At 38.0% G+C, this 26571-nt stretch overlaps 1 long non-coding RNA gene across 10 annotated transcripts in view; it reads left to right on the top strand.

The window, feature by feature from the left end:
- LOC144615952 (uncharacterized) overlaps positions 1-26571 on the top strand; it is a 547072-nt gene that overhangs the window by 507608 nt on the left and 12893 nt on the right. For 6 of the 10 annotated variants that reach the window (XR_013554718.2, XR_013554719.2, XR_013554724.2 and 3 more), the window contains one exon: positions 6130-6197. The exons of 1 other annotated variant lie outside the window; for it this stretch is intronic. This is a non-coding gene — a long non-coding RNA (uncharacterized LOC144615952). Of the gene's footprint in view, positions 1-564; positions 727-4532; positions 4618-6129; positions 6198-26571 lie in introns of those variants that run through there. 3 more of the 10 variants (XR_013554720.2, XR_013554721.2, XR_013554729.2) reach the window with 2 other exon arrangements.

Raw genomic sequence — 26571 nt, 5'->3', positions numbered from 1 at the left:
CTATAAATATTTTCTATTATCATTTATGTCTTTGTTCATGTTATTCCAACTGTCTGCAATACCTCACCCATCCCTTTGTGTTCAAATTCACAGACTTTTTGAGATTTGGTGTAAAAACCAACTCTACTTGAATATTCTTCAGATATCTACTTCCCATAGCCCAGCACAACACAGAGATTACTTAACCTAGATTCTTAATGTTTATTGGTAGCTTTCTATGGATGTTCTACTAAAGATTCAAACACATACACACACAAATATAATCTAGTCTTCCTATTTGACTAAACATTCCTTCAGAGTAGGGTTCACAACTTATTCATTATAGACTGAATGTGTCCCCTCCTCAAATTCAGTGTTAAAGCCCCAACCCCCAAAGTGATGGTATTTGGCCTTTAGGAGATAATTAGGGTTAGATGAGATCATGAGGGTGGGGCCCTTTTAAAGGGATTAGTACCCTTTAAAGAAGAGATACCAGAAAGCTTTCTCACTCTATCATCTCTCTGTTTCTCTCTCCCTCTCTGTCTCTCTCTCCCTCTCTCTCTCTCTCTCTCTCTTCCTCCCCAGCCTTGTGCATGTGCACCAAGTAGAAATCGTATGAGCACACAGCAACAAGGCAGCCATCTGCAAGCCAGAAAAAGAGCCCTCACCAAAACCCATCCATGTAATCCTGATCTCAGACTTCCAGCCTCCAGAGCAGTTGAGAAAATAAATGTGTTATTTGACCCATCCAGTCTATGTATTTTGTTTTGGAAGCCTAACCTAAGACACTCATGTGCATCCCTATTGCTTTGCACAGTGCCTGGAGCATCAGAGAAACTCCTAAATATTTGTCAAGTAAATGAGTGAATATGTCTCCGAAATTATCTTTGATCAAATAAAGCTAGTGATAAGGTGCATGGGTGGCTCAGTTGGGTAAGTGTCCAGCTCTTGATTTCAGATCAAGTCACGATCTCACAGTTCATGAGTTTGAGCCCTGAGTCTGACTCTGCATTAGCACAGAGCCTGCTTAGGATTGTCCCTCTCTCCCTCTCTCTGCTGCCCCTCCCCTGCTTACACACTCAATCTCTATCACACAAAATAAATAAACATTAAAGATAGATAGATGATAGATAGATAGATAGATAGATAGATAAAAATAAAGCTAGTGAGCTCTCTGATATTCAGCCAGGTCTGCTGCTTAAGCTTCTCTATATTTTTTTTTTTTTTTAATGTTTATTTATTTTTGAGACAGAGAGAGACAGAGCATGAACGGGGGAGGGTCAGAGAGAGAGGGAGACACAGAATCTGAAACAGGCTCCAGGTTCTGAGCTGTCAGCACAGAGCCCGACGCGGGGCTCGAACTCACGGACCGCGAGATCATGACCTGAGCCGAAGTCAGCCGCTTAACCGACTGAGCCACCCAGGCGCCCCAAGCTTCTCTATATTTTGACTGCTTTCCACTGCTTCTGCCACACTCGTGCCCTACCTTCACCTCAGTGCAACCAGTACAAGTCAACTCTCCTTCTAAGCCAGAAACGGTAAACTGAAAACCCAGAGGCCAGATATTGCCCACAATTACTTTTTCTTTTCAACATCAAAGTGTTTTTCAAATTTTGACTTAGTTTCCAGTATTTAAAAATTGGGAGATTCAATATTAAAATATGGATTTGAGGCAATGGTGAATCTTTAATGACAATTGGCTGCCATTTCTAGATAGGGCTTGTATTCTTTCAGTTACAGCCACAGCTAGTTTATGTTACTTTCTTGGATGTTATATAACCATTTGAGTTTGATAATTATGTTCTCTTTATTTTCCTACTCTCCCTCAGCTCTGTAACTAAACTATTTATTTTCTATATCTCTTAATTTTTCCCTGCTTATACCAGGAAGAATTCACCAACTACCACAGCCAGAAATACCTTATCCCTCCATTTCTTGTTTTCTGTAGCACAAAAAAAATTTCTCTATTTCTGTTAAAATAAGCTGCCTAGAAATTACAATATATCAACATTGTACTCTCTCACTTTTCTCATTCTTCATTTCTTCACGTAAGGAAGGTTAAGAGTAAGCTTCCAGAAAAAGTGACCAATGGTATTAATTCTTACAAATAGTGATTGACAGAACTGGTATTCAAACCCAAGTCTTATGATAATAGATTTTGGTTTTTTTCTTTCATGAGTTCTTTCTTTACAAGCTTATGCTGGTAAAGGATTCTACAATTCAATCCAACTTAATTCAGCAAATATTTATTGTAATACTAAATATGTTAAAGGAACCCACTGCTTTCTAACCTGGTAATAAACATTCTGATTATTGAGAATTCTCATTCTTTGATTGCATACCCTGCCCATAGACAGAGGACATCCACTGTAGATAAATTCTCTCCTTCACTTAATACATAACGAACATCCACTTTAAGCATCATGCTAGATCCTGGCATACAGTAGTAAATAAACCCAATATTTCCTTGTCCTCATGGGGCTTAAAATATATTTGTCCTTAAATGTATATTGTTATTTCATAAAATTACAAAGCCCTATAGGGCAGGAGCTGAGTATGATTATTCAACGGATGTTATTATTCAGTAGGTGCTTAATTTTTGTTATTGGTGACAAATGCTCCAATTATCCCAGGTGGAAGTGGTAGTTGTCCCTGCCTTCTCTACTTCCCTTCAAAACCTCTCTCTTACTCCTAGCATCTTGTTTTTTTATAGAACTAGAGTTCCTAATCCTCAGGACAAGAATAGGTAGGGCCAGCTTCATGGGTGTCACACATGCAGTCACACAGGGACCTGTGCTTAGAAGGGCCCTGTGCTTGGTGTAATGCTCTGCTGTTACCATCTTGAAATTCTTAATATTTTTTTTAACAAGGAGCCCCCCAGTTATGTAATCTGTCCTGAAAACCTAGTTGGGGATAGTAGCCAACATAGCTTTAATGTCAACACCATCAGTTTGCCAATAGACTCCTCTTCAGTATGCCTTTACTCCTGCTCAAATGCAGAAAAATAGCAGAAAAATAGGGGCATAGTTTGAAAGATATCTTTATATTTGAAGTTATTTATATTCTGTTGTGCCTAACAGTGCTATGTCTTAAGATCCAATAGAAATAACAATGGCTCTAATATAATAATATCATGTTTGTTCACCTAGACTACGCATCTTTACGTTCAGTATGGCAATGGGTCTTAAAAGGTGAGACCCCACCAAGGGCATGAGCATCACCTGGGAACTTCTTAGAAGTGCAAATGCTTGGACTTCATCCCAAAGTAACTGAATTAGACATTCTAAAGGCAGAACCCAGTTATCTGTGTTTTAGGCCCTTTAGATGACTCTGGTGTATGCTGAAATTTGGCAACCACTGAGTTATGGCATTGTCATCCTCTTGAGAGCACAAGTCTGTCTCCTACTGTGTCTCAGCCAGGTGGAGATTATTTAATATAGACCCACTGAAGGACAACTGGCAGATATTTGGGCTTAGAAACTTTGATTTAATGAGTTTGTATGAATAGAGGGGAAAACAGCAAAACTGATTTTTTTCTCTTGGCAAAGAATTTGTTTATCCTGCTCCTTTGAAGTCAGAACCAATAATATAGAAGGGTTTGGTGGCTACAGCTTGACGTCTGAGTGAAATAAAGAAGCCTTCTTTTAATTGCTCTCTTGAACAGACACATTTTGGAGACAACACCATAGAGTGCTATTGCAGAAGACTGATACTAGATCTTAAGACCCCACTGTCACATTTTACAAATGAGAAAATCAAGGCCCAGAGAGTAAAATAACTTTACAGAGATCACTCAGCTATCAGACATTCACTAAAAGAGAAAGGTTTATTAAGTTAAAAGTCAGAATCACCTTGCTGATTGTTTGGTGCCCCTCATGGCTGGGCACTTAGAGAGGCAGCCACCCTATCCAGAATCTCTATTAATTGCCTTGATGTTGAGCATTCATTTCCTCCCTGTCTACTTTTAGGTACTTTTAGGTAGAACACACACATTTTTTTAAGAAACAGCCTTCATATTCTCCACTTTTGAATGCCCAGTTTTTTCTGTGCAGTTGGACAGCTCACCTAAAGAAGACAAGGTGGTAACCAAGCTATGTAGTTTACTGACTGTCACCCTCTGAGAGGAAGATGAGCCCTGCTTATAGGTAGCCATGCTCAGCTTCAAGCTGCTTTTCTCCACACCTGGTTCTCGTTTGTAACACCGAAAGCATTTCATGCTTATTAAGCATCATCTGGTCCCAATTTTTAAACCACAAGTTTGGCTTGGTTTGTTTTTAATAAGCGGTTACAACAGAGTCCACCTTTTCAGTGTGATGATGTCTCTAAACCTAGCTATTGGCATCTTGGAGATTTAAATTAATATGGCTGTTGGGGGGTTGGGGTTAAAAACATTAAAGACACGAATCCTGAAATTTGGCTTTATCCTGCCTAGGTATGATGCAGATTTGTTTTCAACACGTGTATTTGAAGAAAAGGATGACCAAGTTTAAAGGGAATTTTGTAATGGTCTCTATTTTTACATGGTATTCCATGTCTCCATTTTTCTTCTCCAGTTTTGAATTTAAAGAATTTCTAGATTTTATACAAAAGCAATCTGGGGAGATAAAGTCAATAGAATTCTTCATCATTGCTCAATCTGTAAGTATTTTGCAATTAGTGTCCCTTAGTTTTTTGACAGTCAGTGGTTTCTTTATATGTTATTTTGTCACTGTGCTTGGCCAATATAAGAGAGCAGAGTTAAGACATTCATCTTTAAGAAGAGTTAGGAGTCTGTTGGTTCCAAGTTAAATATAATTGTAAAGTCACAAGATTTTTAAAAGGTGTGTAACCGATAGTTAAATTTTAATAGGATTTTCCAGCCTTCTTTATAATATATTTTTAAATGCCCGTTGATTGATATTAAATGCTCATAACCATTCATGTATTTTTATTTTAAGTTTATTCATTTATTTTGAGAGAAGGCAGGGAGGAGGAGAGAGAGAGGAAGGGAGAGGGAGAAAGAGAATCCCAAGCAGGCTCCCCACTGTCAGTGCAGAGCCTGATGCAGGGCTCCATCTCACAAACCACGGGATCATGACCTGAGCCGAGATCCAAGAGTCAGACACTTAATGGACTAATCCACCTGGGCACCCCACCATTCATGTATTGAACAGGGATATTTTAAATCTAACATGTGAAATTCCTTGATGTTGAGTTAGTGTCATAGGTTTGGACCAGCATGGTGCAAGTTTGAAGCTATCTCAATTCTCTTCTTTTAAATCAGAGGTTAACCTGAATTGATAGAAATGTTTACTTCTTCTAAAATAAGTGTAATTGATATTTTCAATTTCTATCTTCAGAAACAGCCCTCATATGAATGACCAGTAACCAAGTCTAAATCATCTTCCTGTGTGATTTCGAAAGTTTAGCCCTCTCCACAACTATTTCCAAAAAGCTCTGAAACATGCTTATATGTTTCACAGATCTGTCCTACCACAGCCTTTACTCCACCCTATTGTTCTGATTTAATTGTCTAATATCATCAGCTCTGAGCTACAATAGGTAAAGTTCTTATCTATCTCTTTTTAAATCTAGACACTGTTCTAGAACAGTGTCTGGCCTATGATAGATACCAGATTAATCTCTTGGTTAATCAATTGAATGAGTGACTAAATGAATGAGTGAATGCATTGCAAACATATGCTATTTCATCCTTAAAATTCAAAATGCAGCTTTTATATGAAAGAGAAAAGTAGGGAAATCACATGAATAAATCTAAATTTACTTCTTATTTCTAGGGACTATCCCTAAATTACCATTCAGTAATGATATATTAATTGAATATATTAATTGAATTATATGGTCTAATGATCATTGCAGTGATTCCTATAGATAGGGGACTTTTTTTCATTCAGTGTTTATGAATTCCTAATATGATATTTTGCCTGCAACTGATCTCTTAGTATATTTTCTCATGGGAAAAGTAGAAATTGTATTTTTCCTTCCTGGTGGGTTCTGCAAATTAGAGAAGGGATATAAGAACTTTACAAGTGTTCAATACCATGTTATATTTTTGTTCCTTTTAGAAAAGTCTGAATTAATGACTAAAAGAGATTACAAAAGAAATTGCTTTTTTACATCTGTTCATGCTTTTATAATTCAAATTTCCAGGTTTAAAAAGCAAAAGACCAAAGAAAGATTCTTCCTATCAATGATCAGACTTTGTGATAGACTCCTCTGTAAGTGCTATCAATAATTACCCTGCAGTATAAGTTAAACTCTTGAATCTTTGAATAAAATGTTTCTGCTGCTATCTCCTTATATCTTCAGCAATTGGCATTCAAGGCATTTCTTATCTCTGGTGAATTCACATATTTTCAAAACTGCTTCTTCTGTCAATGTTTACCATACCTTTCAGGGTGATTTTAATCCCAATGAGAAATAGAATTGCCTTTCTTTGAGAAGGATTCAGATTCTAGATGTTAGCTTTTGTAAATTCTGCTGTCTTCTACATTTACTATATCTTTCAGGAAAATCCTAATCTTTATCAATCTCACGTGTCAATGGCCCATATAAAAGCAGTGTTTAGTCAGCCCACAATACACAAGTATCTTTATTTAACCTAGAAGGAATCAGAGTTTTAACAAAGCACTGAACAGATCTGTTACAATATCTTCTCAAACAGTATGATGGCTTCCTGTATTCCTACCCACAGACTCAACTATTTTTTTACTGACCCTTCTTGGTATCTTACATTCTTTTTTTTTTTTAACATTTCTTTTTTTTATGTTCTTTATTCTGTCCTTTTCTAGCACGTAAACAAAATGTTTATTTTTTATTTATGTGTTTATTTTTTTCTTTAATTGTGTGTTTTTTTAAGTTTTTAATTAAATTCCAGTTAGTTAATATACAGTGCAACATTAGTTTCAGATGTACAATATAGTGATTCAAAACCTCCATAAAACACCCAGTGCTCATAACAGCAAGTGCACTCTGTTATCGCCATCACCTAATTTATCCATCCCCCACCAACCCCTCTGGTAACCATTAATTTTTTCTCCACAGTTAAAAGTCTTTTTCTTGCCTTGTTTCCCTCTCTCTTTTTTTCCCCTTTGTTTGTTTTGTATCTTAAATTGCACATACGAGTGAAATCATATGGTGTTAGTCTTTCTCTGACTTATTCCACTTAGCATAGTACTCCCTGGCTCTATCCATGTCATTGCAAATGGCAAGATTTCATTCTCTTTTATGGCTGAGTAATATTCCATTGTGTATATAAACTACATCTTCTTTATCCATTCATCAGTCGATGGACATTTGGGCTGCTTCCATAGTGTGATTATTGTAGATAATGCTGCTATAAACATCAGGGTACATGTATCCCTTTGAATTAGTATTTTTGTATTCTTGAGGTAAATCCTGAGTAGTGCAATTTCTGGATCATAGGGTAGTTCTCTTATAACTTTTTGAGGAACCTCCATATTGTTTTCCAAAGTGGCTTCACCAGTGTCCATTCCAGCCAACAGTGTATGAGGGTTCCCCTTTCTCCACATCCTTGCTAGCACCTGTTCTTTCTTGTGTTGCTGATTTTAGCCTATCTGACAGGTGTGAGGTGATATCTCATTGTAGTTTTGATTTGTATTTCCCTGATGATAATTGATATTGAGCATCTTTTCATGTGTCTGTTGACCATCTAGATGTTTTCTTTAGAGAAATGTCTATTCATGCCTTCTGCCCATTTCTTAATTGGATTATTTGCTTTTTGGCTGTTGAGTTTTACAAGTCCTTTATATATTTTGGAAAATAACCCTTTATCAGATATGTCATTTGCAAATATCTTCTCCCATTCCATAGGTTGCCTTTTAGTTTTGTAGAATGTTTCCTCTGCTATGCAGAGGCTTTTTATTTTGATGTTGTCCCAATACTTTATTTCTGCTTTTGTTTCCCTAACTTCTGGAGCATGTCTAGAAGAAGTTGCTCTGGCTGATGTCAAAGAGGTTGCTGCCTGTTTTCTTCTAGTACTTTTATGGTTTCAAATCTCACACTTAAATCTTTAATCCATTTGAATTCATTTTTGTGCATGGTGTAAGAAAGTGATCCACTGTCTTTTGTGTGTGTAGCTGTACAGTTTTCCCAGCACCATTTGTTGAAGAGACTGTATTTCCTGTCAGATATGCTTTCCTGCTTTGTCAAAAACAAATTAACCATATAGTTGTGGGTTCATTTCTGGGCTCTCTATTTTGTTCTATTAATCTACATTTCTATTTTTGTGCTAATACCATACTGTTTTGATCACTACAGCTTTGTACTATAACTTGAAGTCTGGAATTGTGATTCCTCCAGCGTTGCTTTTCTTCTTCAGGTTTGCTTTGGCTATTCGGTGTCTTTTGTGGTCCCATACAAATTTTAGGATTGTTTGTTCTAGCTCTGTGAAAAATGCTGGTGGTATTTTGATAGTGATTGCATTAAATGTGTAGATTTCTTTGGTATAGACATTTTAACAATATTTGTTCTTCCAATCCATGAGCATGAAATGTTTCCCCATTTCTTTGTATCCCCTTCACTTCTTTCATCAGTGTTTCATAGTTTTCAAAATACATGTCTTTCAACTCTTTAGTTAGGTTTATTCCTAGACATCTTATTTGTGATGCAATTGCAAATATGATTCATACCTTAATCTCTCTTTCTGCTGCTTCATTAATGGTGTATAGAAATCCAAGAGAGGTATCAGAATGGATAAAAAAAACAAGATCCATCTATATGCCGCCTAAAAGAGACTCATTTTAGACCTAAGGACACCTGATTATTGAAAGTGAGGGGATGGAGAACCATCTATCATGCTAACAGAAATCAAAAGAAAGCCGGAGCAACCATACTTATATCAGACAAACTAGATTTTAAAACAAAGTCTGTAACAAAAGATGAAGAAAGGCATTATATCATAATTAAGGGGTATACATCAAGATCAAACAATTATAAATATTTATGCCCCCAACTTGAAAACCCAAATATATCAATCAATGAATAACAAACATAAAGAGATTCATTGATAATATGATAATAGTAGGGGACTTTAACACTCCACTGACAACAATGGATAGATCATCTAAGCAGAAAGTCAATAAGGAAACAATGGCTTTGAATGACATACTGGACTAGATGGGCTTAATAGGTATATTCAGAACATTTTATCCTAAAGCATCAGAATACACATTCTTTTTGAGTACATATTAAACACTGTCCAGAATAGATCACATACTGGGTCACAAATCTGACCTCAACAAGTACAAAAAGATTGAAATCATACCATGGATATTTTCAGACCACACCACTATGAAACTTGAAGTCAATGACAAAAATTTGGAAAGCTCTGAAATTAAAGAAGAAATTTAAAAATACATGGAAGCAAATGAAAATGAAAACAACGCAGTCTTAAGAGGGGTGTACATAGAAATACAGGCCTGGGGTGCCTGGGTGGCTCAGTTGGCTAAGCATATGACTCTTGATTTTGCTCAAGTCATGATCTCACAGTTTGTGAGTTTGAGGCCCACATCAGGCTATGTGCTGACAGGGCAGAGACTGCTTGGGATTCTCTCTCTCTCTCTCTCCCCCCTCTCTCTCTCTCTCTCACCTCTCCCTCTCGCCTCTCTCTCTCTCTCTCTCTCTCTCTCTCCACTCTCCAAAATAAATAAATAAGCTTTAAAAAAAGAAAGAAAGAAATATAGGCCTACCTCAAGAAGCAATAAAAGTCTCTAATATACAACCTCACCTTGCACCTAAAGAAGCTAGAAAAGGAACAGAAAATAAAGCCTAAAGCCAGCAGAAGAAGAGAAATAATTATGATTAGAGCAGAAATAAGTGATATAGAAACAACAATCCAGAACAGAGCAACAAAACTAAGAGCTGGTTCTTTGAAAGAATTAATAAAATTGATAAACCCCTAGACTTATCAAAAAGAAAAGAGAAAGGACTCAAATAAATAAACTCATTACTGAAATAGGAGAGATATAGCCAAAACTTCAGAAATACCAACAATTTTAAGAGAATATTATGAGCAATTATATGCCAACAATTTGGGCAAACTGGAATGGATAAATTCCTAGAAACATAGAAACTACCAAAACTGAAACATGAAGAAATAAAAAAATTTGAATAGACCCATAACCAGCAAAGAAATTGAATCAGTTATCAAAAATATCACAACAAAGTCCAGGGCCACATGGATTCCCAAGGGAATTCTGCCAGACATTTAAAGAAGAGTTAATACCTATTCTTCACAAACTGCTCCAAAAAATATAAAAGGAGGGAAAACTTCCAAACTTCTTTTATGAGGCCAGCATTATCTTGATTCCAAAACCAAGCAAAGACCCCACTAAAAAGGAAAATTACAGGCCAATATCTCTGATGAACATGGATGCAAAAAATCTCAAGATACTAGCAAATTAAATCCAACAGTACATTAAAAGAATTATTCACAGAGTGCCTGGGTAGCTCAGTCGGTTAAGCATCTGACTTTGGCTTCGGTCATGATCTCACGGTTCAGGAGTTCGAGCCCCATGCTGGGCTCTATGTTGACAGCTCAGAGCCTAGGGCCTGCTTCAGATTATGTCTCCCTCTCTCTGCCCTCCCCCAACTCATGCTCTGTCTGTCTCTCTCTCTTAAAAATACATAAACATTTTTAGAAAAAGAATTATTCACCACAATCAAATTGAATTTATTCCTTGGCTGCAGGCATAGTTCAATATTCACAAGTCAATCAACGTGATACACCACATTAATAAAAGAAAGGATAAGAAACATATGACCCTCTCTATAGACACAGAAAAAAAAAAACATTTAACAAAATACCACATCCATTCTTGATAAAAACCCTCAAAAAACTAGGGATAGATGGAACATACCTCAGCATCATAAAGGCCACAAAAGACTCACAGCTAACATCATCCTCAATGGGGAAAAACTGAGAGCCTTTCCCCTATGGTCAGGAATAAGATGAGGATATCCACTCTCACCATTACTATTTGACATAGTACTAAAGTCTTAGCCTCAGAAGTAAGACCACAAAAAGAAATAAAAGGCATCCAAATTAGCAAGGAAGAAGTCAACCTTTCACTATTTGCAGTGGACATGATTACTCTATGTAGAAAACCCAAAATACTCCACCAAAAAATTGCTAAAAATAATACATGAATTCAGAAAAGTCACAGTATATAAAATAATTCTGTTGCATTCCTATATACCAATAATGAAGCAGCAGGAAAAAAATCAAAGAATTGATCCCATTTGCAATTGTACCAGAAACAATAAGATACCCTGGCATAAGTCCAACCAAATAGGTAAAAGATCTGTACTCTGAAAATGATAAAACACTTACGACAGAAATTGAAGAGGACACAAAGAGATGGAAAAGCATTTATACTCATGGATTGGAAGAACATATATTGTCAAAATGTCTATACTGTCCAAAGCAATCTACACATTCAATGCAATCTCTATCAAAATAACACCAGCATTTTTCAGGGAAGTAGAATAATCCTAAAAGTTGTATGGAACCACAAAATTTCCCAAATAGCCAAAGCAATTCTGGAGGCATCACAATTCCACATTTCAAGCTATATTACAAAGCTGTAGTCATCAAGGCAGTGTAGTATTGGCACAAAAACAGGCACATAGATCAATGGAACAGAATAGAAAACCCAGAATTGGACCCACATCTATGTAGTCAACTCATCTTGGACAAAGCAGCAAAGAATATCTAATGAAAAAAAGACAGTCTCTTCAGCAAATGGTGTTGGGAAAACTGTACAGCAACATACAGAAGAATAAAACTGGACCACTTTCTTTTATGTATTCATTGTTTAGTTGCATGTTGTTTAGCTTCTATGTGTTTGAAGGATTTCCATTTTTTTTTTTTATTGTGGTTGACTTCTAGTTTCATAGCATTGTGGTCAGAAAAGTTGCATGGTATGATTTCAGTCCTTTTGTATTTGTGGATAACTACTTTGTGACCTAATTATGTGATCTTTTCTGGACAATATTCCATGTGCACTTGCAAAGAATGTATATTCTGCTGTTTTAGGATGGAATGTTCTGAATATATCTGTTAAGTCTGTCTGGTCCAGTGTGTCATTCAAAACCATTGTTTCCTTGTTTATTTTTTGTTTAGACAATCTGTCCATTGATATAAGTGGGATGTTAAGGCCCCCTACTATTATTGTTTTATCAATTAGTTCTTTTATGTTACTTATTAATTGTGTTATATATTTGGGTTCTTCCATGTTGGGTGCATAAATATTTACAATTGTTATATATTCTTGTTGCATTGTCCCCTTATGATTATATAATGCCATCCTTTGTCTTTTTACAGTCTTTGTTTTATTTTTAAACAGTTTAAGATGTGCCTGGTACATATTTTTTAATGTTTATTTATTTTTGAGAAAGAGCAAAGGTGGGAGGAGAGAGAGATAGAATACCAAGCAGGCTCTGCACAAAACCTGTCAGCACAAAGCCTGATGTGGGGCTCAGTCTTACAAACCATGAGATCATGACCTGAGCTGAAATCAAGAGTTGGACACTTAACCAGCTGAGCCACTCAGGCACCCCACAGTCTTTGTTTTAGAGTCTAATTTGTCCAATATAACTATTGCTACTCTGGCTTCCTTTTGACATGTTTCTACACCCCCTCACTTTCAATCTTCAGGTGTCTTTAGGTCTAAAATAAGTCTCTTGTAGGCAGCATATAGATGGGTCTTGGTTTTTTATCCATTCTGACACCCAATGTCTTTTGATGGTGCATTTAGTCCATTTACATTCAAAGTAACTATTGATAGCTATGTATTTATTGCCATTTTATTCCTTTCTTTGTCACTGTTTCTGGAGATCCTCTCTGATCCTTTCTCATCTTTGTCACTTTTAGTTTCTCCTTTGCATCTAAAGAGTCCCTTTCATATTTCTTGCAGGGCTGCTTTAGTGATCACAAACTCTTTTAGTTTTTGTTTGTCTGGGAAATTCTTTCTCTCTCTTTCTATTCTGAATAATAGCCTTGCTGAATAGAGTATTCTTGGTTGCAAATTTTTCCCCTTTAGCACTTTGAATACATGATGCCACTCCCTCTGGCTTGACAAACTTCTGTTGAGAAAAGTGCAGCTAGACTTATGGGTTTTCCCTTATAACTTCTTTTTTTCTTCTTGCTTTTAAGATTGTTTATCACTATCTTTTGCAAATTTAATTGCGATATATCTTGGTGTTGGCCTGCTTTTATTGATTTTGATGGGACTTCTCTGTGTCTCCTGGATCTGGATGTGTGTTTCCTTTCCCAGATTAGGGAAGTTTTCTGCTATTATTCCTTGAAATAAATTTTCTGCCCCCTTTTCCTTTTCTCCTTCTTCTGGGACTCCTATATTAATGTTATTACTTTTGATGGAGTCACTGAGTCCCCTAAGTCTGTTCTCATGTTCCATAATTTTTCTTTCTCTCTTTTTTCAGCTTCATTATGTTCCTTCATTTTGTGTTCCATATCACTAATTCATTGCTCTCCTTCTTCCAGCCTTCTGTCCGTTGCATAAAGCCTGTTTACAATCTCATTTGTTGCATTCTTCATTTCTCATTGATTCTTTTAATTCTTTTTTAACTCTTTTAACTCTGTGGTAAGGGTCTCTCTGATGTCTTCTATTCATTTCTCAAATCCAGTTGTCTTCTTTTCTTATGATTGTTGCTTTAAATTCTCCATCAGGAATGTTACTTATATCTGTTTCACTTAGACCTCTGGCTATGGCCTTATCTTGTTCTTTCATTTAGGATAAATTCCTCCATCTTGAAATTTTGTCTAAGTCTCTGTTTTCTTCTTCGTGTTAGAAAAGCCAGTTATGTCTCTTGCTCCTAAAAGTAATGTCCTTATGAAGAAGAAGTCATGTAGTTCCCAGGGCCTGGAGCTTCAGGGAGTGTCTCTGGTGTGTGTTGCATGTGCTATGCTTTTGTCTTGTGGCTGCTCCATCCTTCAGGCCAGTCGTCTGCAGAGGTTCTCCTTGCCTGCTGTGGGCAGTGTTTGGTCCCTGGCCTGAATGTGGTGACTTTTAACTAGGTATTCTCTGGTCTGTGAAATGAGACCTGACACCAACTCCACCAGAACTGAGGCCCTGTAGAATTCTTTACTTGGGAGATGTGGTATAGAAAGGGTTTTGTGCTGGTCTTCTGGGGGAGGAGACTGCTGCACTTAGACTGAAGTACCCTTGACTCAGAAGGACAGTCCTGCCAGAGTACAGAAAGATGGGACTTAGCAAGTTAGGCAGTCAGTATCTGCACTGAGCTGCTTCCCACAAGTGGCTATGTATTTATAATGAGGGGTGGAGGAGGGAAATGGCTCTGGCCAGTGCCTTTGTTCCCAGAGAAACTTCTCCATGAACACTGCCTCTCAGAGATGTACTCTAAGAAGAGCTGTAATCTCCCCATAGTGTGCCTCATGGAAACATCACTGTTTCCATGCTGTCTGTTCCCAGGATTTTTGCCTGCCTTCTCTCCAGGCACAGTGCAGTGCCCTCCAGGCTCTATGCCAGCCACCCCTGCTGATCTTTAAAACTCCAGGCTTAAAGCCCCACTCATTGCAAGAACTCACAAAATTCATCCGCTGTAATTTTCCAAACCAATGGCTTTGGGGAAACATTCTCCTTGTGCATTCCCCCAATGTGCTTCTCTCTGTCTCTCTCTGTCTCTTTGTCTCTCTCTCTCCCTCTATCCCTCTATCTCCCTCTCTCCCTCTCTTTCACTTCCTTCTCCAAGACCACAGCCCTCTCCCCTCTGCAGCACCCATGATCCATTTTTTCCCTAAACCACATCTCTGCACTTCCTACCTTCTTGGTGTGGCCTCTTGTCTCCCTTTAGTTGTGGAGTTTGCGCTGTCAGTCTTCATATCAATTTCTGGGGTATTTAGAATGATTTGATGATTATCTAGCTGTTTTTAAGAGTTCTCCTAGTCCACTGCTATCTTACTCTCCTATGTCTTATTCTTTTTTTTTTCTTGGCCTTTTAATTTTTCCAGTTTTATTGAGAAATAATTAACATATATCACTGTATAGTTTTACAGAATACAACATAATAGTTTGATTTTCATATACTGTGAAATGATTACCACAATAGATTCAGCTAATATCTATCTTCTCAGATAAGTACAATAATAAGAGAAAAAAAGTAAAAATTTTTCCTCTTGTGATGCGAACTCTCTTAATAACATTCCCATATATAATACAGCAGTATTAGCTATAGTTATCATGTTGTACATTACATCCCTCATACTTACTTATCTTATAACTGGAAGTTTGTACCTTATGACCACCTTCCTCCAATTCTCCCTTTACCCACCCTTTGCCTTTGATAACCACAAGTCTGATCTCTTTTACTAACTTTGTTTTTTTTGTTTTTGTTTTATGATTCCACATATAAGTGAGATAATACAGTACTTGTTTTTGTCTGGCTTTTTTCATTTAGCATAATGCCTTCAAGGACTGTCCATGTTGTTGCAAATGGTAGGATTTCCTCATTTTTTATATATATCATATATATGTGATATACATATCACAACTTCTTGATCCATTCCTCCATTGATGGACACTTGTTTCTGTATCTTGGCAATTGTAAAGGATGCTGTGATGAACATGGAAGTGCAGATATCTTTTCAAGTTAGTGGTTTTGTTACTTTTGGATATATCCCCAGAAGTGGAATTGCTGGATCATATGTTAGTTCTATTTTTAATTTTTTGAGGATCCTCTATACTGTTTTATATTGTGGCTCTACCAATTATACCAACAGTGCACAATTGTTCCCTTTTCTCCATATCCACACCAACATTTATTATCTTTTGTCTTTTTGACGATGGCCAGACTAACAGGTGTGAGGTAATCTCATTGTGGTTTAAATTTGCATTTTTCTAATGATTAGTGATGTTGATCATCTCTTCATATACCTTTTGTATATCTTCTTTGTAGAAATGTTTAGTCAGGTCCTTTGCCTGCATTTTTTTTAATGTTTACTTATTTATTTTGAGAGAGAGAGAGAGAGAGGGAGAGAGAAAGAGAGAGAGAATGCAAGCAAGTGGAGGAGGTGCAGAGAGAGAGAGAGAATCCCATTCAGGCTTCATGCTGTCAGCACAGAGCCCTATGCAGGGCTCAATCTCACAAACCATAAATTCATGACCTGGACTGAAATCAAGAGTCAGACACTTAACTGACTGAACCACCCAGGCACCCCTCTTTTCCCATTTTTAACTGGGTTATTTGGCGGGGGGGGGGGGGGTTGCTATTGAGTTATATGAGTTCCTTCTATATTTTGGATATTAACCCCTTATAAGATACATAGTTTACAGATATTTTTTTCCCACTGAACAAGTTGTCTTCACTTCGTTGATAGTTTCTTTTGCTGTGCAGAAGCTTTTTAGTTTAATGTAGTCCCACTTGTTCATTTTTTATTTTTTTGCTTGTGCTTGAGGTATTATATTCAAAAAATTATTACCAAGAGACCCACATCAAGGAGCTTTGTTCTTATGTTTTCTTCTAGGAGTTTCATAATTTCAGGTGTTACAGTTAAGTTCTCAATACATTTTGAGTTAACTTTTGTAAGTGGTACGAGATATGATCCAGTTTTATTCTTTTACAAGTAAATATCTGATTATCCCAACACCATTTATTGAATATATTGTTTTTTCTCCATTGAGTATTCAAATAATTAGTTGACCATCTATGCATGAGTTTATTTTGGGCTCCCAGTTCTGTTCCACTGGTCTATATGTCTGTTTTTTATTCCACTACCATACTGTTTTCATGACCATAGCTTTAATATAGTTTGCAATCAGGAAGTGTGATGCCTCTTGCTTTGTTCTTCTTTCTCAGGATTTCTTTGTCTATTCAGGGTCTTTTGTGTTCCACACAAATTTTGGAGTCTTTTTTCTACTTCTGTAAAAATGCCACTGGAATCTTGATAGAGATTACATTGAATCTATAGATGGCTTTTGGTAGTATTGACATTTTAACAATATTACTTCTTCCTTTCCAATTCTGATACCTTTTATTTTTCTTTTTTGCCCGGTTTCTCTAGCTAGGACTTTCAGTACTATTTTGAATATGAGTGGGGAGAGTGGCCATTCTTATCTTCTTCCTGATTTGGGAGGAAAAACTTTCAACCTTTCACCATTCAGTGTGATGTCAGCTGTGTGTTTGTCATATATGGCCATTATTCTGTTGAGATATGTTCTTTCTACACATAATTTGCTAAGAGTTTTTATCATGAATAGCTATTGAATTTTGTCAAATGTTTTTTCTTCATCTTTTGAGATGATCACACGATTTTTTTCTTTCATTCTATTAATGTGATATACCACATTGATTGATTTGAGTATGTTGAACCATCCCCTACATCCCCAAGATAAATCTCACTGGCTCATGGTGAATGATCCTTTTAATGTGCTGCTAAATCCAGTTTGCTAGTATTTTATTGAGAATTTTTGTATCTATATTCATCAAAGATATTAGTTTATAGACTTTTCTACTACTGTCTTTTCTGGCTTTAGCATAAGAATAATGCTGACTCATAAAATGAGTTTGGGAATGTTCCCTTCTTTTTGATTTTTTGGAAGATCTTGATAAGGGTTGGTATTAATTCTTTTTAAATGTTTGATAAGATGCTGAGGGAAGATGGTGGCATAGGAGGACACTGGGCTCACCTCGCTCTGCTGATTGCTTAGATTCCACCCACATCTGCCTAAATAACCCAGAAAACTGCCAGAAGACTAGCAGAATGGACTCTCCATAGCCAAGCATAGACAAGAGGCCCATGGAAGAGGGTAGGAAGGGCAGAGAGGCAGTGCGTGCTACAGGGACTGGTGGAAGGGAGCTGAGAGGTGGAGGGGCAACCCACCCAGCAAGGCAGAGCCCCCCCAGTCTGGCTTGCAAAAGCAGAGGGGCCAGACTGCATGAGTTCTCACAGCCAGCAGGACTTAACATCTGGAATGTTAAAAGTCAACAGCTCTGTTCTCGGAGAGTGGGGGAGGGAAAGAGGACACCAGGAAGGAGAGTTGCTGAGCCCCAGAAGACAGAGTTCAGCTCAGCAGGGAACAAAGGTGCTGACAAGCACTATATCCCTCTCCCATCCCCCAGCCAAAATCCCAAAGGGAACCAGTTCCTGTCACTGAATTTGCTTCCACCGTGCAAACACTCAACATTGTGCTTCTGTGGATCCATCCCTCCAACGGGTCTACCTCCCTCCGGTGCTGCAGGGCCCCTCCCACAGGGGACCACCAACCACAAAGTGAACTAAGCCTGCCCCTACCACCCCTGCACCCTGCAGAAGCACCACAAGCCTGGCAGTGTGCAAGTAGCGCAGACAGGAGCCACACAACCCCACAGTGAGTTCTGCCCCTGGAACAGGGGAAGATAAGGTACACACCAGTCTGATTGTGGTCACAGCAGTGGGCTGGGGGCAGACATCAGGTCTGACTGTGGCCCCGCCCTGCAACACAAGTTACTCCAGACAGCACAGGGGAAGTGCCCTATAGTCAAAATGATTTAAGCAATCATCATTGATTGCATAGAGGATTGCATTGAAAGCATAGAGGACAACAAATAATCTATTGCTACAGTGATCAAGGGACTAAGAAATAGTCATGAGGAGCTAAAAAAAATGCTATAAATGAGGTGCAAAATAAAATGGAGGTGGCCATAGCACAGATTGAAGAGGCAAAGGAGAGAATAGGTGAATTAGAAGATAAAATTATGGAAAAAAAGGAAGCTGAGAAAAAGAGAGATAAAAAATAAATCCCGGAGTATGAGGGGAGAATTAGAGAACTAAGTGATGAAATCAAACGGAACAATATCCGTATCATAGGAATTCCAGAGGAAGAAGAGCGAGAGAAAGGGGCTGAAGGTGTACTTGAACAAATCATAGCTGAGAACTTCCCTGATCTGGGGAAGGAAAAAGGCATTGAAATCCAAGAGGCACAGAGAACTCCCTTCAGACGTAACTTGAATTGATCTTCTGCATGACATATCATAGTGAAACTGGCGAAATACAAGGATAAAGAGAGAATTCTGAAAGCAACTAGGGATAAACAGACCCTAACATACAAAGGTAGACACATAAGGATAGTAGCACCTATCTACTGAAACTTGGCAGCCCAGAAAGGAATGGCAGGAAATCTTCAATGTGATGAACAGAAAAATATGCAGCCGAGAATCCTTTACCCAGAAGTCTGTCATTCAGAATAGAAGGAGAGATAAAGGTCTTCCCCAAAAAACAAAAACTGAAGGAATTCATCGCCACTAAACCAGCCCTACAAGAGATCCTAAAGGGGATTCTGTGAGTGAAATGTTGCAAGGACCACAAAGTACCAGAGACATCACTACAAGCATGAAACCTACAGACATCACAATGACTCTAAACCCATATCTTTCTATAATAACACTAAATGTAAATGGACTAAATGCTCCAGCCAAAAGACTTAGGGTATCAGAATGGATGAAAAAACAAGACCCATCTATTTGCTGTCTACAAGAGACTCATTTTAGACCTGAGGACACCTTCAGACTGAAAGTGAGGGGATGGAGAACTATCTATCATGCTACTGGAAGTCAAAAGAAAGCTGGAGTAGCCATACTTATATCAGACAAACTAGAGTTTAAATTAAAGGCTGTAACAAGAGATGAAGAAGGGCATTATATAATAATTACAGGGTCTATCCATCAGGAAGAGCTAACAATTATAAATGTCTATGCACCGAACACGGAAGCCCCCAAATATATAAAACGATTAATTACAAACATAAGCAACCTTATTGATAAGAATGTGGTAATTGCAGGGGACTTTAATACCCCAATTACAACAATGGATAGATCATCTAGACACAGGATCAATAAAGAAACAAGGGCCCTGAATGATACATTGGATCAGTTGGACTTGACAGATATATTTAGAACTCTGCATCCCAAAGCAACAGAATATACTTTCTTCTCGAGTGCAAATGGAGCATTCTCCAAGATAGATCACATACTGGATCACAAAACAGCCCTTCATAAGTATACAACCATTGAGATCATACCATGCATACTTTCAGACCACAATGCTATGAAGCTTGAAATCAACCACAGGAAAAAGTCTGGAAAACCTCCAAAAGCATGGAAGTTAAAGAACACCCTACTAACGAATGAGTGGGTCAACCAGGCAATTAGAGAAGAAATTAAAAATATATATGGAAACAAATGAAAATGAAAATACAACAATCCAAATGCTTTGGGATGCAGCGAAAGCAGTCCTGACAGGAAAATACATTGCAATCCAGGCCTATCTCAAGAAAAAAGAAAAATCCCAAATACAAAATCTAACAGCACACCTAAAGGAAAAAGAAGCAGAACAGCAAAGACACCCCAAACCCGGCAGAAGAAGAGAAATAATAAAGATCAGAGCAGAAATAAACAATATAGAATCTAAAAAAACTGTACAGCAGATCAGTGAAACCAAGAATTGGTTTTTTGAAGAAATAAACAAAATTGATAAACCTCTAGCCAGGCTTCTCAAAAAGAAAAGAGAGAGGACCCAAGCAGATAAAATCATGAATGAAAATGGAATTATTACAACCAATCCCTCAGAAAAACAAGCAATTATCAGGGAATACTATGAAAAATTATATGCCAACAAACTGGACAACCTGGAAGAAATGGACAACTGCCTAAGCACCCACACACCTTCCAAAACTCAAACAGGAAGAAATAGAAAACTTGAACAGACCCATAACCAGCGAAGAAATTGAATCAGTTATCAAAAATCTCCCAAAAAATAAGAGTCCAGGACCTGATGGCTTCCCTGGGGAATTCTACCAGACATTTAAAGCAGAGATAATACCTATTCTTCTCAAGCTGTTCCAAAAAATAGAAAGGGAAGGAAAACTTCCAGACTCATTCTGTGACGCCAGCATTACTTTGATTCCTAAACCAGACAGAGACCCAGCAAAAAAAGAGAACTATAGGCCAATATCCCTGATGAATATGGATGCAAAAATTCTCAACAAGATACTACCAAATTGAATTCAACAGCATATAAAAAGAATTATTCACCATGACCAAGTGGGATTCATTCCTGGGCTGCAGGACTGCCAGTATTTGCAAATCAATCAACTTGATACATCACATTAATAAAAGAAAAGATAACAACCATATGATCCTGTCAATCAATGCAGAAAAAGCATTTGACAAAATTCAGCATCCTTTCTTGAAAAAAAAAAAAAACCCTCGATAAAGTCGGGATAGAAGGAACATACTTAAACATCATAAAAGCCATTTATGAAAAGCCCACAGCTAATATCATCCTCAAAGGGGAAAAACTGAGAGCTTTCCCCTGAGATCAGGGACACAACAAGGATGTCCACTCTCACCACTGTTGTTTAACATAGGGTTGGAAGTTCTAGCATCAGCAATCAGACAACAAAAGGAAATCAAAGGCATCAAAATTGGCAAAGATGAAGTCAAGCTTTCACTTTTTGCAGATGACATGATATTATGCATGGAAAACCCGATAGACTCCACCAAAAGTCTCCTAGAACTGATACATGAATTTAGCACAGTCGCAGGATGCAAAATCAATGTACAGAAATCAGTTGCATTTTTATACACTTATAATGAAGCAACAGAAAGACAAATAAAGAAACTGATCCCATTTACAATTGCACCAAGAAGCATAAAATACCTAGGAATAAACCTAACCAAAGATGTAAAAGATCTGTATGCTAAAAACTATAGAAAGCTTATGAAGGAAATTGGAGAAGATATAAAGAAATGGAAAAACATTCCATGCTCATGGATTAGAAGAATAAACATTGTCAAAATGTCAATACTACCCAAAGCTATCTACACATTCAATGCAGTCCCAATCAAAATTGCACCAGCATTCTTCTCGAAGCTAGAACAAGCAATCCTAAAATGTGTATGGAACCACAAAAGACACCAAATAGCCAAAGTAATATTGAAGAAGAAGACCAAAGCAGGAGGCATCACAATCCCAGACGTTAGCCTCTACTACAAAGCTGTAATCATCAAGACAGCATGGTACTGGCACAAAAACAGATACATAGACCAATGGAATAGAATATAGACTCCAAAATTAGACCCACAAAAGTATGGCCAACTAATCTTTGACAAAGCAGGAAAGAATATACAATGGAAAAAAGACAGTCTCTTTAACAAATGGTGCTGGGAGAACTGGACAGCAACATGCAGAAGATTGAAACTAGACCACTTTCTCACACCATTCACAAAAATAAACTCAAAATGGATAAAGGACCTGAATGTGAGATAGGAAACCTTCAAAACCCTAGAGGAGAAAGCAGGAAAAAACCTCTCTGACCTCAGCCAATGGAATACTACAATGGAATACTACCTGGAAGTATACAATGGAATACTACTTGGCAATGAGAAAGAATGAAATCTGGCCATTTGTAGCAACGTGGATGGAACTTGAAGAGTATTATGTGAAGTAAAATCAGTCAGGCAGAGAACGACAGATACCATACGTTGTCACTCTTATGTGGATCCTGAGATACTTAACAGAAGACCATGGGGGAGGGGAAGGGAAAAAAAAGTTTGAGAGGGAGGGAGCCAAACCATAAGAGACTCTTAAAAACTGAGAACAGGGGCTCCTGGGTGGCTCAGTCGGTTGAGCGTCCGACTTCAGCTCAGGTCACGATCTCGCGGTCCGTGGGTTCGAGCCCCGTGTCGGGCTCTGGGCTGATGGCTCAGAGCCTGGAGCCTGCTTCCGATTCTGTGTCTCCCTCTCTCTCTGCCCCTCCCCCGTTCATGTTCTGTCTCTCTCTGTCTCAAAAATAAATAAACGTTAAAAAAAATTAAAAAAAAAAACTGAGAACAAACAGGGTTGATGAGGGGTGGGAAGGAGAGGAGGGTGGATGATGGGTATTGAGGAGGGCACCTGCTGGAATGAGCACTGGGTGTTGTATGGAAACCAATTTGATAATAAATTTCATATTAAAAAAAGAAAAAATCTCCCTCAAAGCCTCTGACATGCTCTAATCTGGATTGTTGAACATTAGGCCTGCTACAAGGCTATTCCTATAAAATGACTTCTTGGTACATCACTCCCTTCACCATCCTTGGGATTACCTTCACCTCTTTCTTGTGTAGGATCCCTATTCCCTGAATAATGTTCTTCCCCTTAGTTACTCCTACATTTTAGTGGAATACATTCTAACTTCCTGACATGGTGGATAAGTAGTAAAATTTTTTTAATCTTTGAATGTCTGAAAAAGTTGAAGGGATACTGTGCAAGACACTATGTTAGCAAAAATTCTGGACATGAGTCAAAAACCTTCTTGTCTGATACTGTATTTACTACCTCTATGATCTTGGGAAAATTACAGGACTCTCTGGGCCTCATTTCTCTTTCTGAAATGGGTAATAATCCAAACTATGCCTGCTTAGAGGATACACAAGAAGGGGCTTTGTATGGTGAAAGTTCTGTATAAACAACAAGTCCTGGGACCTACTCCCACTGGCTCACAAGAGCTAGTTGCTAGTTATTGATAGCTTGAGATCAGCCATGGTGGGAGTATTTACACCATGGAAATTGGCAAATACTACAAGGGGCTTTTATTTCTCTGTTTTTGGGAGAGCCTGGTTATGAGCACTTCCATTTGTAAGACTGCAAATGGAAGTGATTATTTCAATTGTGTTTACTGCTGTGCCTTCCTTGATGTTATCATGGCCTAATGTATAGCTCAATTGTAGCACTAATTACAGTGTGACATTATTGTATAATAGGCCATGAATTCCTTGGGACATAGGACTGTGTCTTATTTTGGAGATATATCTTCCTGCACCCTGCTTTTTCCAGTACCTAACATGTTGGCTGGCACTTAGTTGATATTTAAATCCATATTTGATGAATGAGTGGCAAAAATGTTTGTTTGTTTGTTTGTTTGTTTGCTTGCTTGCTTCCTTGTTTGTTTGTAAGAGTTGGAAACAAGCATAGAGAGAGGAGAATTGAGGTAAAAGGTTAGGGAAAGTGTAATACAGTAAATACTTTTTGAGAGGAATTCCCCCAAATAGCCATCCTTAATTGGGAGTTTTCTATGAGTAAGCATGTAGTAGGCATACAGTAGAAATCATTTTATATACTCCCCATGATAACTTATGAAAGAAGCATTATTATCCCCATTTCACAAATGAGAAAAAGATGTCTAGAGTTAAGTAATGTGCCCTCCATCACACAGGCTGGGGTTCAAATCTAATGAATGCCTGTATTGCTTACCCATATTCCTACACTGGAAAGTAGCAAACCACAATATTTATGAGCCTATACATTTTTTAAATTGAGTGAAACAAATCAATTTAAATTAAAAGGGAGAGGTGAAGACTGTAGCAAAATTAAGAGCCCAAACTCCATCTAAAGGGGATAGCTTTATGACATGAGGAAATGTGATCTGTTGAGACTAGAAATTTGGAATTATTTCATGAAAAGCTGAGAATCTGGGATTTTGTTTTTCAAATTCCAAATGTTGGTAATTAGTTCTAAATAAAAATTTAAAAAACTCTTGAGATAAAACATCTATAAATAGGCTATCTATTTTTGCAAACCTCAATATATACTGCATCGCCCCAAATAAGTTTTGAACAGCCAGGGGGCAGCATGAGGGTATAAAGTGTTATAAGGATGAAATGGATGAACTGAAAGGCAAGTCTAATCCACTTCACAGTTTTGCCCAGAGTGCAGATGCATAGGGCAGGGAGGTCTAGCTATCATGTTGCAGAACAAGGGCCCACAGAGACTGGAGGAGGATGAGGTAAGGCATCACTGTTGGTGCACATTCCGTCTCCTCCAGGCATCCCCAGGGAGGGCACATTCCTCATGGTCAAGCAGCAGAGCTGTTGATTTAAAAGATTCTTAGAATATTCTGTTCAATACCCCAGTGGAGTTTTCTTTGCCTGGAAACAATATATCTAGGTCATGTCTTGGACTGTGGGGCATCCATAAGAGTGGGAAGATTGTCATGACTCTAGGCCCCTAGGCAGTTTCCTGGGGCCTGGAAAGTCCCTTCAGGTCCCTAATCCTTTGATTTGTTTTTCCCTTCTCAGGACAGAGAGTGCTGGTAACACCACCAAATCTCAAACCAATTCTCCATTCTTTCCCATAAATTTTGGCTTCTGCAGGAAATTGGAAGATTGACTTGTATAGTTAATTTGCAGGGTTTTTTTTTAATGAAGTTTTAAAACAATTGCACAGTTACCTACAATTACTTCTTGAAAATCTAAGTAGCTAACCAATAAGCCCATCCTTCCTTGAATGCAACTGGCTCCCTGAGATTATTTAGGGAATTTGGGCAGTATGAGGTGAAGAGGACTACAAAGAGGTTTCCACAGGTACAGGTGTAAGAAAAGAGCCACCTAAATGAGAGATTGGACTCAAGGGGGCACCAGGTATGGAAGCCTACCCGGACTAAAAGCCCACTAAAGCCAAACAGAGAATCCCTGTGGTAAAAGAAAAGAGAGATGAAAAAGTCATCCTGGGAAAACAAGGCTGTGGATTGGCCAAGCTAGACACAAAGCAAAGAGGGAAGTCAGTCCTAAGAAAGATGTGAAAAGGTCCTTACTGTTTATTGCAACCTCACTGTGACTTGGTTGCCTTCTAACAGTCTCCAAGGGAAATAATAAATAGACACAGTGCTTTACAGAGCAATGCTCCTATTGTTCCTCTACAGCACAAGGCTACTCAGAGATAGTGCCCTGAGGCTATAACCTTCATTTCTTTTTAACATTCACAAGCAACCCAATAGTGCTTACAGATAAAGACCCCAGAGATATTGTGCTACTTTCTCGATGAAAAAAAAAGAATTGAGGCTATACAAAATTCCACTGCAGAACAGAGCACAGTATAATACATTACATTATGCATTTATTCCCTCCACTGGGGGCATAGAAGAATAGGCTGAACATGCACACACTTTGCTCCTCCCTTAGTGCTCCTACCGTGCCCTTTCCCATCTTACCTTCCTGCTCTAGTGCATTCCAGACAATAACAGCCAGTGCTCTGTCCCTATTGCCTATGTGCACACTGCCACCCCACTGGGCTGCAGCAGCACTCTTACCGATGACTCTTATTTTTGGATTCCTTTACTCTTGGTCTTAGCTACACTCTCTCATTTAATCCTCACACCGATTTTAGGAGGCAAAGACTTTCCTCATTTTACATATGAGGAAATTAGGGAGAAATTTATCCAGAATTCAGTTTGTCCAGAATGCAAGTCCACATCAAGGTGTACTCCAAAACCTCACTCTTTCCATCAACTTGCACTAGATTATCCACACACCCAACCCCTGCCTTTCTTTTACACACCTCCAGCCCACTCATCAAGCATGCTGTCTTTTGAACATTCTGTCACACTTTTTCTAACCCCTTTTCTTTGCTTCTTCTTGCTTTCCCGATAAAAATGTCTGGCTTATTTTTTATTCGTTCTTATTTTTCCTGTTCTAAATGTGAAAAAAGTAGTACTTAAGCAGATGCCTATTAAAGAAAACAAAAGTTGTGCCTTTACAAGTAAAAATAAACAGAATAAACAGCTCTATTCAAAGATT

This window comes from Panthera onca, chromosome A1 (genome assembly GCF_046562875.1).
Source record: "Panthera onca isolate mPanOnc1 chromosome A1, mPanOnc1 haplotype 2, whole genome shotgun sequence".
In the NCBI taxonomy this organism is placed as follows: Eukaryota; Metazoa; Chordata; class Mammalia; order Carnivora; family Felidae; genus Panthera; species Panthera onca.
This window is presented reverse-complemented; position numbering and strand designations above follow the sequence as displayed.